The sequence below is a fragment of the Platichthys flesus genome, chromosome 22 (genome assembly GCF_949316205.1).
Source record: "Platichthys flesus chromosome 22, fPlaFle2.1, whole genome shotgun sequence".
NCBI lineage: Eukaryota > Metazoa > Chordata > Actinopteri > Pleuronectiformes > Pleuronectidae > Platichthys > Platichthys flesus.
The window spans coordinates 12,617,173-12,633,483 of record NC_084966.1 but is presented as its reverse complement, the minus strand read 5'-3'; the positions used below and the strand labels follow the sequence as shown (position 1 = coordinate 12,633,483).

The 16,311-nt window shown below is 42.0% G+C and overlaps 1 protein-coding gene and 1 long non-coding RNA gene across 2 annotated transcripts in view; both read right to left on the bottom strand.

The window, feature by feature from the left end:
- LOC133933466 (histone H4-like) overlaps window positions 1-16,311 on the bottom strand; it is a 744,890-nt gene that overhangs the window by 648,219 nt on the left and 80,360 nt on the right. The gene's annotated exons all lie outside the window — the stretch shown is intronic.
- Window positions 968-3,058, bottom strand: LOC133933575 (uncharacterized). The gene is made up of 3 exons (XR_009912072.1): window positions 2,810-3,058; window positions 2,075-2,128; window positions 968-1,813 (listed from the first exon to the last, which is right to left on the bottom strand). It is a non-coding gene; the product is annotated as an uncharacterized LOC133933575 (long non-coding RNA).

The window sequence follows — 16,311 nt, the reverse complement described above, 5'->3', positions numbered from 1 at the left end:
AAGAGAGAACGTTCGATGACCAAGCGCTCGTCTCCACATTGCCTGCGTTTGCCCTGTGCGGCAAGGAAGATCGCTCCACTTCTTCTGGCCAGCCGCTGGTGCTGAACTAGAGGTAAGTAACCTTGAAACTATCCAACATAACCTATTGCTTTATCATCATATGCTTACATGCCTCAAGTTTTTTGTAATATGTAATTGTTATAAAAGTTACCGTTCATTTATCACGTCTAATGAACAGATTGAAGCAAGATAACTCGACAGTCTTGTTTTGGTTGTGACATTATTTTTTTTAATGAGTTACTATCAATACGCTACACGTGTACGTTTCATGTGATAGTAACTGTTTCACCAATATTCTGATACAGGATGGTATATCCGCCATTACTATTTTCACATCGTTTATTTAGTCTGTCATGGAGTTGTAGAGTGAATTAGACAGTAGTGATAACATTATAATGTCCACACATCAGTGTTGTAAACACTTCTCCAATTAATTATATAATTATGTTTTCACACTGAGGGAAGTGGAGAGACTTGATGTGGACTGTTATCAACAGCTCTGTGGGAGATCATCACCTTGAATATTACAGATGAGGTAGAAAGACATTTTATCTATGTGTACAATGTTGTATTTCTTTGTCACGTTTTATCAAAAGCGATTTAAAGTATGTGCATTTAACCATTAGGATACAAACCCAGACCCTAGTACATCGGTTCTAGCTGAAATAAGTAGTGCTTCATAAACAACACAAAACATTCATAACAGTACGCTTCTGCTCCTCATTAATGCAGCTCCTGATGTCCCCAGCAGCAACATGGTGGAGATCTGCAGCTTCATGCTGGTCAACTGGAAGACAACTGATTAAGATTAAAAGATTAAGATTAAAATCCATTTATTCATCCCAAACACATGCACAGACATGCAAAGGCACACTCATGCAGGTAGGGAAATTTAATCACTGCTTTTTACCCATCTGGTGCAGGACACACAGAGCAGTGAGCGACCATGTACGGCGCTCGGGGGAGCAGATGTTGGGGGAGTGAGGTGCCTTGCTCATGGGCACTAGAGAGGGTAGGGAGACTCTTGGATTTTTGGACAGATCAATCCAGGTTCGACTTTTGTTGTCTCTCCATGGAGTCGAACCAAAGACGAACCAGAGACCTTCTCTGCCCATAGTCCAAGTTTCTGCCACTCGACCACCGCCTCTCCTCATGCATCATCAAACTAGTAATCTACACATCACTCCATGCGTTGCTCCCTTAACTACAGATGGCCTGCGAATGTCATGGAGTTTTACAGTGAATTAGACAGTTTAGGTATGATTTTAATCTCCACACATCAGTGTTGTAAACAGTTCTCAAATTAATTATAGAATTATGTTTTCACACTGAGAGAAGTGGAAAGACTTGATTTGGACTGTTATCAATAGGTCTGTGGGAGATTATCACCTTGAATAGTACTGATGAGGTAGAAAGACATTTTATGTATTTGTACAATGTTGTATTTCTTTCAGCACTTTTATCAGAAGGGACTTAAAATATGTACATTTCACCATGAGGATATAAACCAAGACCACAGTACAACAGTTCTATCTGAAATCGGTTGTGCTTTATACACAACACAAAACATTCTTTAACAGTGCGTTTTTTCTCTTCATAGATGAAGAACTGCAGCACCTGATGTCCTCAGCAGCAACATGGTGGAGATCTGATTTGATACACTTTAGATAAGAACCCAGTGTTTTATATTTCTGCTTTGCCATAAGAGACAGAACATGGTCATCACAGCTGTGTCCTTCAGGCTCGTCTGTCCCTAATAAAATGATAGGAAACATGAAAGTGATCGTCATTATTGTAGAGGAAGAGTTACATATGAACAAAGTGTGTAATCTTATTTTCTGTGGATATTCAACTGTGTATTTGAATATGCTTTTGGATTAAAACGTGCACTACCATGACAATGAATGTTTTTAATGGAGCTATTTCACATTAAAAGTATTGCATTATAATTTAATACATTATGTATTATGTGCAATACTTTGATTGTTTTTAAGTAATGAAATCAGGTCTGTACCTGGAGTCAGTGTTCAGTCTGGTTGGATTCAAGTTGTGTGTCAAGTTGGACCTTCTAGAGGAACATGAAACCAATACACAGATATGTAAAGTCATACATGGGCCAGGTTAAGTAATTAACAGACTTTTAAATGGTAAAAATAAAATATTAGTTCAAAGTTAATCAGAGCATAATCATTTCAGATTAGGAAATAGGTAGTGCATATAAGCCCACAACTCTGTATGACACTGTCTGTTCTAGTAAAGTTACAAGGCTATGACTTACTCATATTTAACAAAAGAATTCAGTGAAGTCTGTCTGAGATTAACGATTTAAATACTGAAGGTGGGAGACACGGTTATTTTTCACTGTAACACGTGACAGGACATCAACACCGTGACTCTGAATAAAGAGCCTTAAAAGACGTAGTGCTCCTTTGAACAGCTGCTCTTACAATGTGTAGCAAGTGCTAAATCTCCATTAGTATAATAGTAACAAAAATCACCCTTTACATAATTGAACATATATTTTCCATGTGAACCCCTTTAACACAGTTCAATTCAGGAGCAAAATATAATTTATACAGTATTTATTAGAGCTAGTATTAGTAAACAGATCAAACAAATGCAGTACAACACATCACACGTGCACCAGCATGCAGTCTCAATGTCGCTACGGAATTGACTCTGCAAAGTCAGTCCACAGTGTCTCTTTTGCTTATCATCACAGTCAGTCAGAAGTGTCCGTTTAACTTACGTAGCAGTTGAGAGATGCTTCGTTGGAGCTAGCAGGAGCTAGCTCATAGCCAGTGCTGCTGTTGAGAGCGGCAGAGTTCACACAGGAAAAGACACAACGTGAGAGGGGAAAAAAGCTTTGAGTGCGTCCCACACTCTAACCTGCTGAGCGAACAACGTCCACAGTGACTCCGCCGCCGTCCTCTCATCCAGACTCGCCAACCGTTCTCCGGTTCTTCGTGATACACAGCTCCGCAGCTTGTGACGACGTAACTTTGTTCAGAGTCTCATGAGGCGTTCACTTGCAGCTGTGTTAAATGCAGCTTCGTTTGTCATGGCGAGTTGAAGAAGTCTGCTGCAAAGCTATGAATAATCCGCATGATGAAAACTCACAGCAATGTTATGCCTACATTATCAATATCTTGAGACCAATTTGACACAGTTTGACATGGTTTAGTAAAGTGGCTGGAGGGAAATACATCAAAGAGTAAGATGACCAAAACAAGACATTTCCTGATGCCACCAGGGGGCGCTTTCCTTTTAAGTCATGATTTCTAGGTAGATGTCTTCCGGTCGCGACTCTTGTCTTATATGTGTAGTTTGGAGTCGATTGGACAAAATATGTCTAAGTTACAGAAGCTCGCTTATATTGGCGTTTAGTCGAACTTTGAGACCTCACCACGGTCACACGGTATGATGAAAAGTTTAAATATTGATAACTTTAGATCTTCATCTTGTTTTGTAGAGTCTCATCTAATTTTTAAGTTGATCTGATGAAAGCTGTCTAAGTAGTACATAAAAACATAACACGTACCAAAAAAAAGACATTTCCTGTTGCCACCAGGGGGCGCTGTGATTGTAAGTCACAATTTCTGCACCGATGTCTTCTGGTGGCGAATCTTGTCGTATGTGTCTAGTTTGGACTCAATTGGACAAAATATGTCTGAAATATGGAAGCTTGTGTTTTGATGGCGTTTCATCAAACTTTAACGCCACACCACGGTCAGACGGTTTTGCTAAAACGTAATCCTTCAATAACTTTAGATCTCCAATTTGTTGTGATGACGATCGTCTAAATTTGAAGTTGATCTGATGAAAGCTGTACGACAAGTACATCAAAGAAAAAATATGGAATATGACCAAAATGGCCACTAAAGTCAAACTGGCGGGCTTCCTGTTGCGTTATTCATAATGCACTGATGGACTTTTTTGTGCATCTAGTCATGATACACAATAATCTTTGTTTTTTTTGAGGATCGGTGAATGCTAAATGAGGGGCTTTTCCGTAGGTGGCGCTCTTGAGCCATTTTGCCACGCCCTTTTCAAAATACTCCAGAATACGTAATTTTACGCCGCCTTCGAATTTACTGCAAACTCCTACAACTTTTTGAGCACATTAAAGCCCTCAAAAAGCCAATTCATTTAAGCTAAGAAAAATAATAATAATAATAATAATAATCATTTCAATTTCAATAGGGCCTCCCACCGATTTCGGTGCTCGGGCCCTAATAATAATAATAATCATTTCAATTTCAATAGGGCCTCCCACCGATTTCGGTGCTCGGGCCCTAACTAGGGCTACGTTGTAGCACTTGCGGGCCCGAGCACCCGCACGTTGAAGCCTGTTGCGGTCGGTGGAGAGAGCGATCGATGACCAAGCGCACATCATCGATCGAGCATGCACTTCTCCACGTTGCATGCGTTTTGCGCTCTGCGGCAGTAGGTTTGCCAGTAGGTGGCGCCATCACTATTATTACGCACAGACATATAGATCTGTTCAAGTAGGCGCTCTGATGTAGCGTGAGAAATTTTGTGTCAATTGGACAATGTTTCCGCAACTTAATTTTCACACCGATCAATAGGTGGCGCTATGATCCTGAACTAATATTCATATATGGAGCTGTTCTATTCAGGATTGTGATCATAGGTCAGTAGTTTGGAGCCGGTTGGATAATGCAGAGTGGATTAACAAAGTACTTCCTGTTTCCTGGCGAATCAGTAGGTGGCGCTATGACACTGAGGAAATATTGACACATAGAGCTGTTCAGGCTTGGACTCTGACCATGTGACAGAAGTTTTGTAGTGATAGGACAATGCACAGTGGAGTTATGATAACATCGTGTCCTTTGGCGAAGGAAAATCCTTCGCCGCACATCAATGTTTACACGGTTTGAGGAAACGTCACAATTCTGACCATGATCTAATGACTTGACTGATCTGATTTGAGCTGTATATTGTAAATCAGCCAGGAGCAGTTCATCAAAGTATAAAACATGTCACTTCCTGTAGCCACCAGGGGGCGCTGTAATTTCAAGTCATAATTTCTGTGTAGATGTCATCAGGATGGCACCCTTGTCTTACATGTCTAGTTTGGACTCGATTGGACAATGTATGTCCGAGATACAGAACCTCGTGTTTTGATGGCGTTTAATCAAACTCAAGACGCCACGCCACGGTCACACGGTGTGACGAAAGGTCAATCTCTTAATCACTTTTTATCTCCATCTTGTTGTGATGGCACTGATCTTAATTTGAAGTTAATCTGATGAAAGCCCTGGGACAAGTGCATCAAGTAAAAATGTGGAATATGGAAAAAAAATGGCCACTTAATCCAAAATGGCGGCCTCCCTGTTTGGTCAAGCATACCTATCCAAGATATTTTTTTGTTTGTTATGAAACGACACATGTCCCGATAGATTTGTATGAATGTCGGCCATCGTAGTGCCGGGGTTGCCCTATAGGGGGTGCTGGTCAGTTTTTTTGCCACGCCCATTTCTTAAAACCATATGAATATCTTCAGGGGGGGGCTGTTGTTACACACATGTAGTTTGAGAGAGATAGAATCATGAACACTGAAGTTACAGCAATTTCGTGTTTCACGGCGAGTTGATGAACTTTAATGCCACGCCATTCATATGGCGTTTGACGAAAAGTCACGGTAATCTTATGTCTTCATTGTCAATGTCTTGGGACCCATTTGATACAGTTTGACATGGTTGAGGTCAGTGGATGAGGAGAAATTCATCCAAGTGTAAGACAAGCAAAAAACAAGACATTTCCTGTTGCCACCAGGGGGCGCTGCGGTTTTAAGTCATCATTTATGCATAGATGTCATCAGGCGGGGACTATTGTCTTACATGTCTAGTTTGGACTTGATTGGAACATGTATGTCCGAGATACAGATGCCCGTGTTTTGATGGCGTGTAACCAATTTTTAACGCCATGCCACGGTCACACGGTGTGATAAAAAAAAAATCCCTCAATCATTTTTTATCTCCATCTTGTTGTGATGACACTCATCTGAATTTGAAGTTGATCTGATGAAAGCCCTGGGACAAGTACGTAAAAGTAAAAATGTGGGATATTGCCAAAATGGCCACTAAAAGCAAAATGGCGGACTTCCTGTTGCGTTTTTCATAATGCTCCATGAGACTTTTTTTCATGACTGGTCACGATACACCTATATCCAGATTTTGATGAAAATCCGTTATGTGGAAACCTAGGGGCTGGTTCCAGGGGGCGCTGTAGAGCCATTTTGCCACGCCCAATTCCAATTACTCCAGAATACTAAAATATCCGCAGACCTTGAATTTCCTGCAAAGTTTCATAACTTTTTGAGCATGTCTAGACCCTGAAAAAGCCCCCCAAAGGGAAATAATAATAATAATAATAATAATAATAACTAGGGCTACGTTGTAGCACTTGCGGGCCCGAGCACCCGCACGTTGAAGCCTGTTGCGGTCGGTGGAGAGAGCGATCGATGACCAAGCGCACATCATCGATCGAGCATGCACTTCTCCACGTTGCATGCGTTTTGCGCTCTGCGGCAGTAGGTTTGCCAGTAGGTGGCGCCATCACTATTATTACGCACAGACATATATATCTGTTCATGTAGGCGCTCTGATGTAGCGTGAGCAATTTTGTGTCAATTGGACAATGTTTCCGCAACTTAATTTTCACACTGATCAATAGGTGGCGCTATGATCCTGAACTAATATTCATATATGGAGCTGTTCTATTCAGGATTGTGATCATAGGTCAGTAGTTTGGAGCCGGTTGGATAATGCAGAGTGGATTAACAAAGTACTTCCTGTTTCCTGGCGAATCAGTAGGTGGCGCTATGACACTGAGGAAATATTGACACATAGAGCTGTTCAGGCTTGGACTCTGACCATGTGACAGAAGTTTTGTAGTGATAGGACAATGCACAGTGGAGTTATGATAACATCGTGTCCTTTGGCGAAGGAAAATCCTTCGCCGCACATCAATGTTTACACGGTTTGAGGAAACGTCACAATTCTGACCATGATCTAATGACTTGACTGATCTGATTTGAGCTGTATATTGTAAATCAGCCAGGAGCAGTTCATCAAAGTATAAAACATGTCACTTCCTGTAGCCACCAGGGGGCGCTGTGATTTCAAGTCATAATTTCTGTGTAGATGTCATCAGGATGGCACCCTTGTCTTACATGTCTAGTTTGGTCTTGATTGGACAATGTATGTCCGAGATACAGAACCTCGTGTTTTGATGGCGTTTAATCAAACTCAAGACGCCACGCCACGGTCACACGGTGTGACGAAAGGTCAATCTCTTAATCACTTTTTATCTCCATCTTGTTGTGATGGCACTGATCTTAATTTGAAGTTAATCTGATGAAAGCCCTGGGACAAGTGCATCAAGTAAAAATATGGAATATGGAAAAAAAATGGCCACTTAATCCAAAATGGCGGCCTCCCTGTTTGGTCAAGCATACCTATCCAAGATATTTTTTTGTTTGTTATGAAACAACACATGTCCCGATAGATTTGTATAAATGTCGGCCATCGTAGTGCCGGGGTTGCCCTATAGGGGGCGCTGGTCAGTTTTTTTGCCACGCCCATTTCTTAAAACCATATGAATATCTTCAGGGGGGGGCTGTTGTTACACACATGTAGTTTGAGAGAGATAGAATCATGAACACTGAAGTTACAGCAATTTCGTGTTTCACGGCGAGTTGATGAACTTTAATGCCACGCCATTCATATGGCGTTTGACGAAAAGTCACGGTAATCTTATGTCTTCATTGTCAATGTCTTGGGACCCATTTGATACAGTTTGACATGGTTGAGGTCAGTGGATGAGGAGAAATTCATCCAAGTGTAAGACAAGCAAAAAACAAGACATTTCCTGTTGCCACCAGGGGGCGCTGCGGTTTTAAATCATCATTTATGCATAGATGTCATCAGGCGGGGACTATTGTCTTACATGTCTAGTTTGGACTTGATTGGAACATGTATGTCCGAGATACAGATGCCCGTGTTTTGATGGCGTGTAACCAATTTTTAACGCCATGCCACGGTCACACGGTGTGATAAAAAAAAAATCCCTCAATCATTTTTTATCTCCATCTTGTTGTGATGACACTCATCTGAATTTGAAGTTGATCTGATGAAAGCCCTGGGACAAGTACGTAAAAGTAAAAATGTGGGATATTGCCAATATGGCCACTAAAAGCAAAATGGCGGACTTCCTGTTGCGTTTTTCATAATGCTCCATGAGACTTTTTTTCATGACTGGTCACGATACACCTATATCCAGATTTTGATGAAAATCCGTTATGTGGAAACCTAGGGGCTGGTTCCAGGGGGCGCTGTAGAGCCATTTTGCCACGCCCAATTCCAATTACTCCAGAATACTAAAATATCCGCAGACCTTGAATTTCCTGCAAAGTTTCATAACTTTTTGAGCATGTCTAGACCCTGAAAAAGCCCCCCAAAGGGAAATAATAATAATAACTAGGGCTACGTTGTAGCACTTGCGGGCCCGAGCACCCGCACGTTGAAGCCTGTTGCGGTCGGTGGAGAGAGCGATCGATGACCAAGCGCACATCATCGATCGAGCATGCACTTCTCCACGTTGCATGCGTTTTGCGCTCTGCGGCAGTAGGTTTGCCAGTAGGTGGCGCCATCACTATTATTACGCACAGACATATATATCTGTTCAAGTAGGCGCTCTGATGTAGCGTGAGCAATTTTGTGTCAATTGGACAATGTTAACACAACTTAATTTTCACACTGATCAGTAGGTGGCGCTATGACCCTGAACTAATATTTATATGTGGAGCTGTTCAGATCAGTATTGTGATCATAGGTCAGTAGTTTGGAGCCGGTTGGATAATGCAGAGTGGATTAACAAAGTACTTCCTGTTTCCTGGCGAATCAGTAGGTGGCGCTATGACACTGAGGAAATATTGACACATAGAGCTGTTCAGGCTTGGACTCTGACCATGTGACAGAAGTTTTGTAGTGATAGGACAATGCACAGTGGAGTTATGATAACATCGTGTCCTTTGGCGAAGGAAAATCCTTCGCCGCACATCAATGTTTACACGGTTTAAGGAAACGTCACAATTCTGACCATGATCTAATGACTTGACTGATCTGATTTGAGCTGTATATTGTAAATCAGCCAGGAGCAGTTCATCAAAGTATAAAACATGTCACTTCCTGTAGCCACCAGGGGGCGCTGTAATTTCAAATCATAATTTCTGTGTAGATGTCATCAGGATGGCACCCTTGTCTTACATGTCTAGTTTGGACTCGATTGGACAATGTATGTCCGAGATACAGAACCTCGTGTTTTGATGGCGTTTAATCAAACTCAAGACGCCACGCCACGGTCACACGGTGTGACGAAAGGTCAATCTCTTAATCACTTTTTATCTCCATCTTGTTGTGATGGCACTGATCTTAATTTGATGTTAATCTGATGAAAGCCCTGGGACAAGTGCATCAAGTAAAAATGTGGAATATGGGAAAAAAATGGCCACTTAATCCAAAATGGCGGCCTCCCTGTTTGGTCAAGCATACCTATCCAAGATATTTTTTTGTTTGTTATGAAACAACACATGTCCCGATAGATTTGTATAAATGTCGGCCATCGTAGTGCCGGGGTTGCCCTATAGGGGGCGCTGGTCAGTTTTTTTGCCACGCCCATTTCTTAAAACCATATGAATATCTTCAGGGGGGGGCTGTTGTTACACACATGTAGTTTGAGAGAGATAGAATCATGAACACTGAAGTTACAGCAATTTCGTGTTTCACGGCGAGTTGATGAACTTTAATGCCACGCCATTCATATGGCGTTTGACGAAAAGTCACGGTAATCTTATGTCTTCATTGTCAATGTCTTGGGACCCATTTGATACAGTTTGACATGGTTGAGGTCAGTGGATGAGGAGAAATTCATCCAAGTGTAAGACAAGCAAAAAACAAGACATTTCCTGTTGCCACCAGGGGGCGCTGCGGTTTTAAATCATCATTTATGCATAGATGTCATCAGGCGGGGACTATTGTCTTACATGTCTAGTTTGGACTTGATTGGAACATGTATGTCCGAGATACAGATGCCCGTGTTTTGATGGCGTGTAACCAATTTTTAACGCCATGCCACGGTCACACGGTGTGATAAAAAAAAAATCCCTCAATCATTTTTTATCTCCATCTTGTTGTGATGACACTCATCTGAATTTGAAGTTGATCTGATGAAAGCCCTGGGACAAGTACGTAAAAGTAAAAATGTGGGATATTGCCAATATGGCCACTAAAAGCAAAATGGCGGACTTCCTGTTGCGTTTTTCATAATGCTCCATGCGACTTTTTTTCATGACTGGTCACGATACACCTATATCCAGATTTTGATGAAAATCCGTTATGTGGAAACCTAGGGGCTGGTTCCAGGGGGCGCTGTAGAGCCATTTTGCCACGCCCAATTCCAATTACTCCAGAATACTAAAATATCCGCAGACCTTGAATTTCCTGCAAAGTTTCATAACTTTTTGAGCATGTCTAGACCCTGAAAAAGCCCCCCAAAGGGAAATAATAATAATAACTAGGGCTACGTTGTAGCACTTGCGGGCCCGAGCACCCGCACGTTGAAGCCTGTTGCGGTCGGTGGAGAGAGCGATCGATGACCAAGCGCACATCATCGATCGAGCATGCACTTCTCCACGTTGCATGCGTTTTGCGCTCTGCGGCAGTAGGTTTGCCAGTAGGTGGCGCCATCACTATTATTACGCACAGACATATATATCTGTTCAAGTAGGCGCTCTGATGTAGCGTGAGCAATTTTGTGTCAATTGGACAATGTTAACACAACTTAATTTTCACACTGATCAGTAGGTGGCGCTATGACCCTGAACTAATATTTATATGTGGAGCTGTTCAGATCAGTATTGTGATCATAGGTCAGTAGTTTGGAGCCGGTTGGATAATGCAGAGTGGATTAACAAAGTACTTCCTGTTTCCTGGCGAATCAGTAGGTGGCGCTATGACACTGAGGAAATATTGACACATAGAGCTGTTCAGGCTTGGACTCTGACCATGTGACAGAAGTTTTGTAGTGATAGGACAATGCACAGTGGAGTTATGATAACATCGTGTCCTTTGGCGAAGGAAAATCCTTCGCCGCACATCAATGTTTACACGGTTTAAGGAAACGTCACAATTCTGACCATGATCTAATGACTTGACTGATCTGATTTGAGCTGTATATTGTAAATCAGCCAGGAGCAGTTCATCAAAGTATAAAACATGTCACTTCCTGTAGCCACCAGGGGGCGCTGTAATTTCAAATCATAATTTCTGTGTAGATGTCATCAGGATGGCACCCTTGTCTTACATGTCTAGTTTGGACTCGATTGGACAATGTATGTCCGAGATACAGAACCTCGTGTTTTGATGGCGTTTAATCAAACTCAAGACGCCACGCCACGGTCACACGGTGTGACGAAAGGTCAATCTCTTAATCACTTTTTATCTCCATCTTGTTGTGATGGCACTGATCTTAATTTGATGTTAATCTGATGAAAGCCCTGGGACAAGTGCATCAAGTAAAAATGTGGAATATGGGAAAAAAATGGCCACTTAATCCAAAATGGCGGCCTCCCTGTTTGGTCAAGCATACCTATCCAAGATATTTTTTTGTTTGTTATGAAACGACACATGTCCCGATAGATTTGTATAAATGTCGGCCATCGTAGTGCCGGGGTTGCCCTATAGGGGGCGCTGGTCAGTTTTTTTGCCACGCCCATTTCTTAAAACCATATGAATATCTTCAGGGGGGGGCTGTTGTTACACACATGTAGTTTGAGAGAGATAGAATCATGAACACTGAAGTTACAGCAATTTCGTGTTTCACGGCGAGTTGAAGAACTTTAATGCCACGCCATTCATATGGCGTTTGACGAAAAGTCACGGTAATCTTATGTCTTCATTGTCAATGTCTTGGGACCCATTTGATACAGTTTGACATGGTTGAGGTCAGTGGATGAGGAGAAATTCATCCAAGTGTAAGACAAGCAAAAAACAAGACATTTCCTGTTGCCACCAGGGGGCGCTGCGGTTTTAAGTCATCATTTATGCATAGATGTCATCAGGCGGGGACTATTGTCTTACATGTCTAGTTTGGACTTGATTGGAACATGTATGTCCGAGATACAGATGCCCGTGTTTTGATGGCGTGTAACCAATTTTTAACGCCATGCCACGGTCACACGGTGTGATAAAAAAAAAATCCCTCAATCATTTTTTATCTCCATCTTGTTGTGATGACACTCATCTGAATTTGAAGTTGATCTGATGAAAGCCCTGGGACAAGTACGTAAAAGTAAAAATGTGGGATATTGCCAAAATGGCCACTAAAAGCAAAATGGCGGACTTCCTGTTGCGTTTTTCATAATGCTCCATGAGACTTTTTTTCATGACTGGTCACGATACACCTATATCCAGATTTTGATGAAAATCCGTTATGTGGAAACCTAGGGGCTGGTTCCAGGGGGCGCTGTAGAGCCATTTTGCCACGCCCAATTCCAATTACTCCAGAATACTAAAATATCCGCAGACCTTGAATTTCCTGCAAAGTTTCATAACTTTTTGAGCATGTCTAGACCCTGAAAAAGCCCCCCAAAGGGAAATAATAATAATAATAATAATAATAAAAATCCTTACAGATTCAATAGGGCCTCTCACCATTCGGTGCTCGGGCCCTAATAATAATAATAATAATAATAATAATAAAAATCCTTACAGATTCAATAGGGCCTCTCACCATTCGGTGCTCGGGCCCTAATAATAAAAATCCTTACAGATTCAATAGGGCCTCTCACCATTCGGTGCTCGGGCCCTAATAATAAAAATCCTTACAGATTCAATAGGGCCTCTCACCATTCGGTGCTCGGGCCCTAATAATAATAATAATAATAATAATAATAAAAATCCTTACAGATTCAATAGGGCCTCTCACCATTCGGTGCTCGGGCCCTAACTAGGGCTACGTTGTAGCACTTGCGGGCCCGAGCACCCGCACGTTGAAGCCTGTTGCGGTCGGTGGAGAGAGCGATCGATGACCAAGCGCACATCATCGATCGAGCATGCACTTCTCCACGTTGCATGCGTTTTGCGCTCTGCGGCAGTAGGTTTGCCAGTAGGTGGCGCCATCACTATTATTACGCACAGACATATAGATCTGTTCAAGTAGGCGCTCTGATGTAGCGTGAGAAATTTTGTGTCAATTGGACAATGTTTCCGCAACTTAATTTTCACACTGATCAGTAGGTGGCGCTATGACCCTGAACTAATATTTATATGTGGAGCTGTTCAGATCAGTATTGTGATCATAGGTCAGTAGTTTGGAGCCGGTTGGATAATGCAGAGTGGATTTACAAAGTACTTCCTGTTTCCTGGCGAATCAGTAGGTGGCGCTATGACACTGAGGAAATATTGACACATAGAGCTGTTCAGGCTTGGACTCTGACCATGTGACAGAAGTTTTGTAGTGATAGGACAATGCACAGTGGAGTTATGATAACATCGTGTCCTTTGGCGAAGGAAAATCCTTCGCCGCACATCAATGTTTACACGGTTTGAGGAAACGTCACAATTCTGACCATGATCTAATGACTTGACTGATCTGATTTGAGCTGTATATTGTAAATCAGCCAGGAGCAGTTCATCAAAGTATAAAACATGTCACTTCCTGTAGCCACCAGGGGGCGCTGTAATTTCAAGTCATCATTTCTGTGTAGATGTCATCAGGATGGCACCCTTGTCTTACATGTCTAGTTTGGACTCGATTGGACAATGTATGTCCGAGATACAGAACCTCGTGTTTTGATGGCGTTTAATCAAACTCAAGACGCCACGCCACGGTCACATGGTGTGACGAAAGGTCAATCTCTTAATCACTTTTTATCTCCATCTTGTTGTGATGGCACTGATCTTAATTTGAAGTTAATCTGATGAAAGCCCTGGGACAAGTGCATCAAGTAAAAATGTGGAATATGGAAAGAAAATGGCCACTTAATCCAAAATGGCGGCCTCCCTGTTTGGTCAAGCATACCTATCCAAGATATTTTTTTGTTTGTTATGAAACGACACATGTCCCGATAGATTTGTATAAATGTCGGCCATCGTAGTGCCGGGGTTGCCCTATAGGGGGCGCTGGTCAGTTTTTTTGCCACGCCCATTTCTTAAAACCATATGAATATCTTCAGGGGGGGGCTGTTGTTACACACATGTAGTTTGAGAGAGATAGAATCATGAACACTGAAGTTACAGCAATTTCGTGTTTCACGGCGAGTTGATGAACTTTAATGCCACGCCATTCATATGGCGTTTGACGAAAAGTCACGGTAATCTTATGTCTTCATTGGCAATGTCTTGGGACCCATTTGATACAGTATGACATGGTTGAGGTCAGTGGATGAGGAGAAATTCATCCAAGTGTAAGACAAGCAAAAAACAAGACATTTCCTGTTGCCACCAGGGGGCGCTGCGGTTTTAAGTCATCATTTATGCATAGATGTCATCAGGCGGGGACTATTGTCTTACATGTCTAGTTTGGACTTGATTGGAACATGTATGTCCGAGATACAGATGCCCGTGTTTTGATGGCGTGTAACCAATTTTTAACGCCATGCCACGGTCACACGGTGTGATAAAAAAAAAATCCCTCAATCATTTTTTATCTCCATCTTGTTGTGATGACACTCATCTGAATTTGAAGTTGATCTGATGAAAGCCCTGGGACAAGTACGTAAAAGTAAAAATGTGGGATATTGCCAAAATGGCCACTAAAAGCAAAATGGCGGACTTCCTGTTGCGTTTTTCATAATGCTCCATGAGACTTTTTTTCATGACTGGTCACGATACACCTATATCCAGATTTTGATGAAAATCCGTTATGTGGAAACCTAGGGGCTGGTTCCAGGGGGCGCTGTAGAGCCATTTTGCCACGCCCAATTCCAATTACTCCAGAATACTAAAATATCCGCAGACCTTGAATTTCCTGCAAAGTTTCATAACTTTTTGAGCATGTCTAGACCCTGAAAAAGCCCCCCAAAGGGAAATAATAATAATAATAATAATAATAATAATAATAATAATAATAATAATAATAATAAAAATCCTTACAGATTCAATAGGGCCTCTCACCATTCGGTGCTCGGGCCCTAACTAGGGCTACGTTGTAGCACTTGCGGGCCCGAGCACCCGCACGTTGAAGCCTGTTGCGGTCGGTGGAGAGAGCGATCGATGACCAAGCGCACATCATCGATCGAGCATGCACTTCTCCACGTTGCATGCGTTTTGCGCTCTGCGGCAGTAGGTTTGCCAGTAGGTGGCGCCATCACTATTATTACGCATAGACATTTATATCTGTTCAAGTAGGCGCTCTGATGTAGCGTGAGAAATTTTGTGTCAATTGGACAATGTTAACACAACTTAATTTTCACACTGATCAGTAGGTGGCGCTATGACCCTGAACTAATATTTATATGTGGAGCTGTTCAGATCAGTATTGTGATCATAGGTCAGTAGTTTGGAGCCGGTTGGATAATGCAGAGTGGATTAACAAAGTACTTCCTGTTTCCTGGTGAATCAGTAGGTGGCGCTATGACACTGAGGAAATATTGACACATAGAGCTGTTCAGGCTTGTACTCTTATCATGTGACAGAAGTTTGGTAGTGATAGGACAATGCACAGTGTAATTATGAAAGCATCGTGTCCTTTGGCGAAGGATGATCCTTCGCCAAACATCAATGTTTACATGGTTTGAGGAAATGTCACAATTCTGACCTTGATTCAATGACTTGACTGAGTTCATTTGAGCTGTATATCTTAAAGCAGCCAGGAGCAGTTCATCAAAGTATAAAACATGTCACTTCCTGTAGCCACCAGGGGGCGCTGTAATTTCAAGTCATAATTTCTGTGTAGATGTCATCAGGATGGCACCCTTGTCTTACATGTCTAGTTTGGACTCGATTGGACAATGTATGTCCGAGATACAGAACCTCGTGTTTTGATGGCGTTTAATCAAACTCAAGACGCCACGCCACGGTCACACGGTGTGACGAAAGGTCAATCTCTTAATCACTTTTTATCTCCATCTTGTTGTGATGGCACTGATCTTAATTTGAAGTTAATCTGATGAAAGCCCTGGGACAAGTGCATCAAGTAAAAATGTGGAATATGGAAAAAAAATGG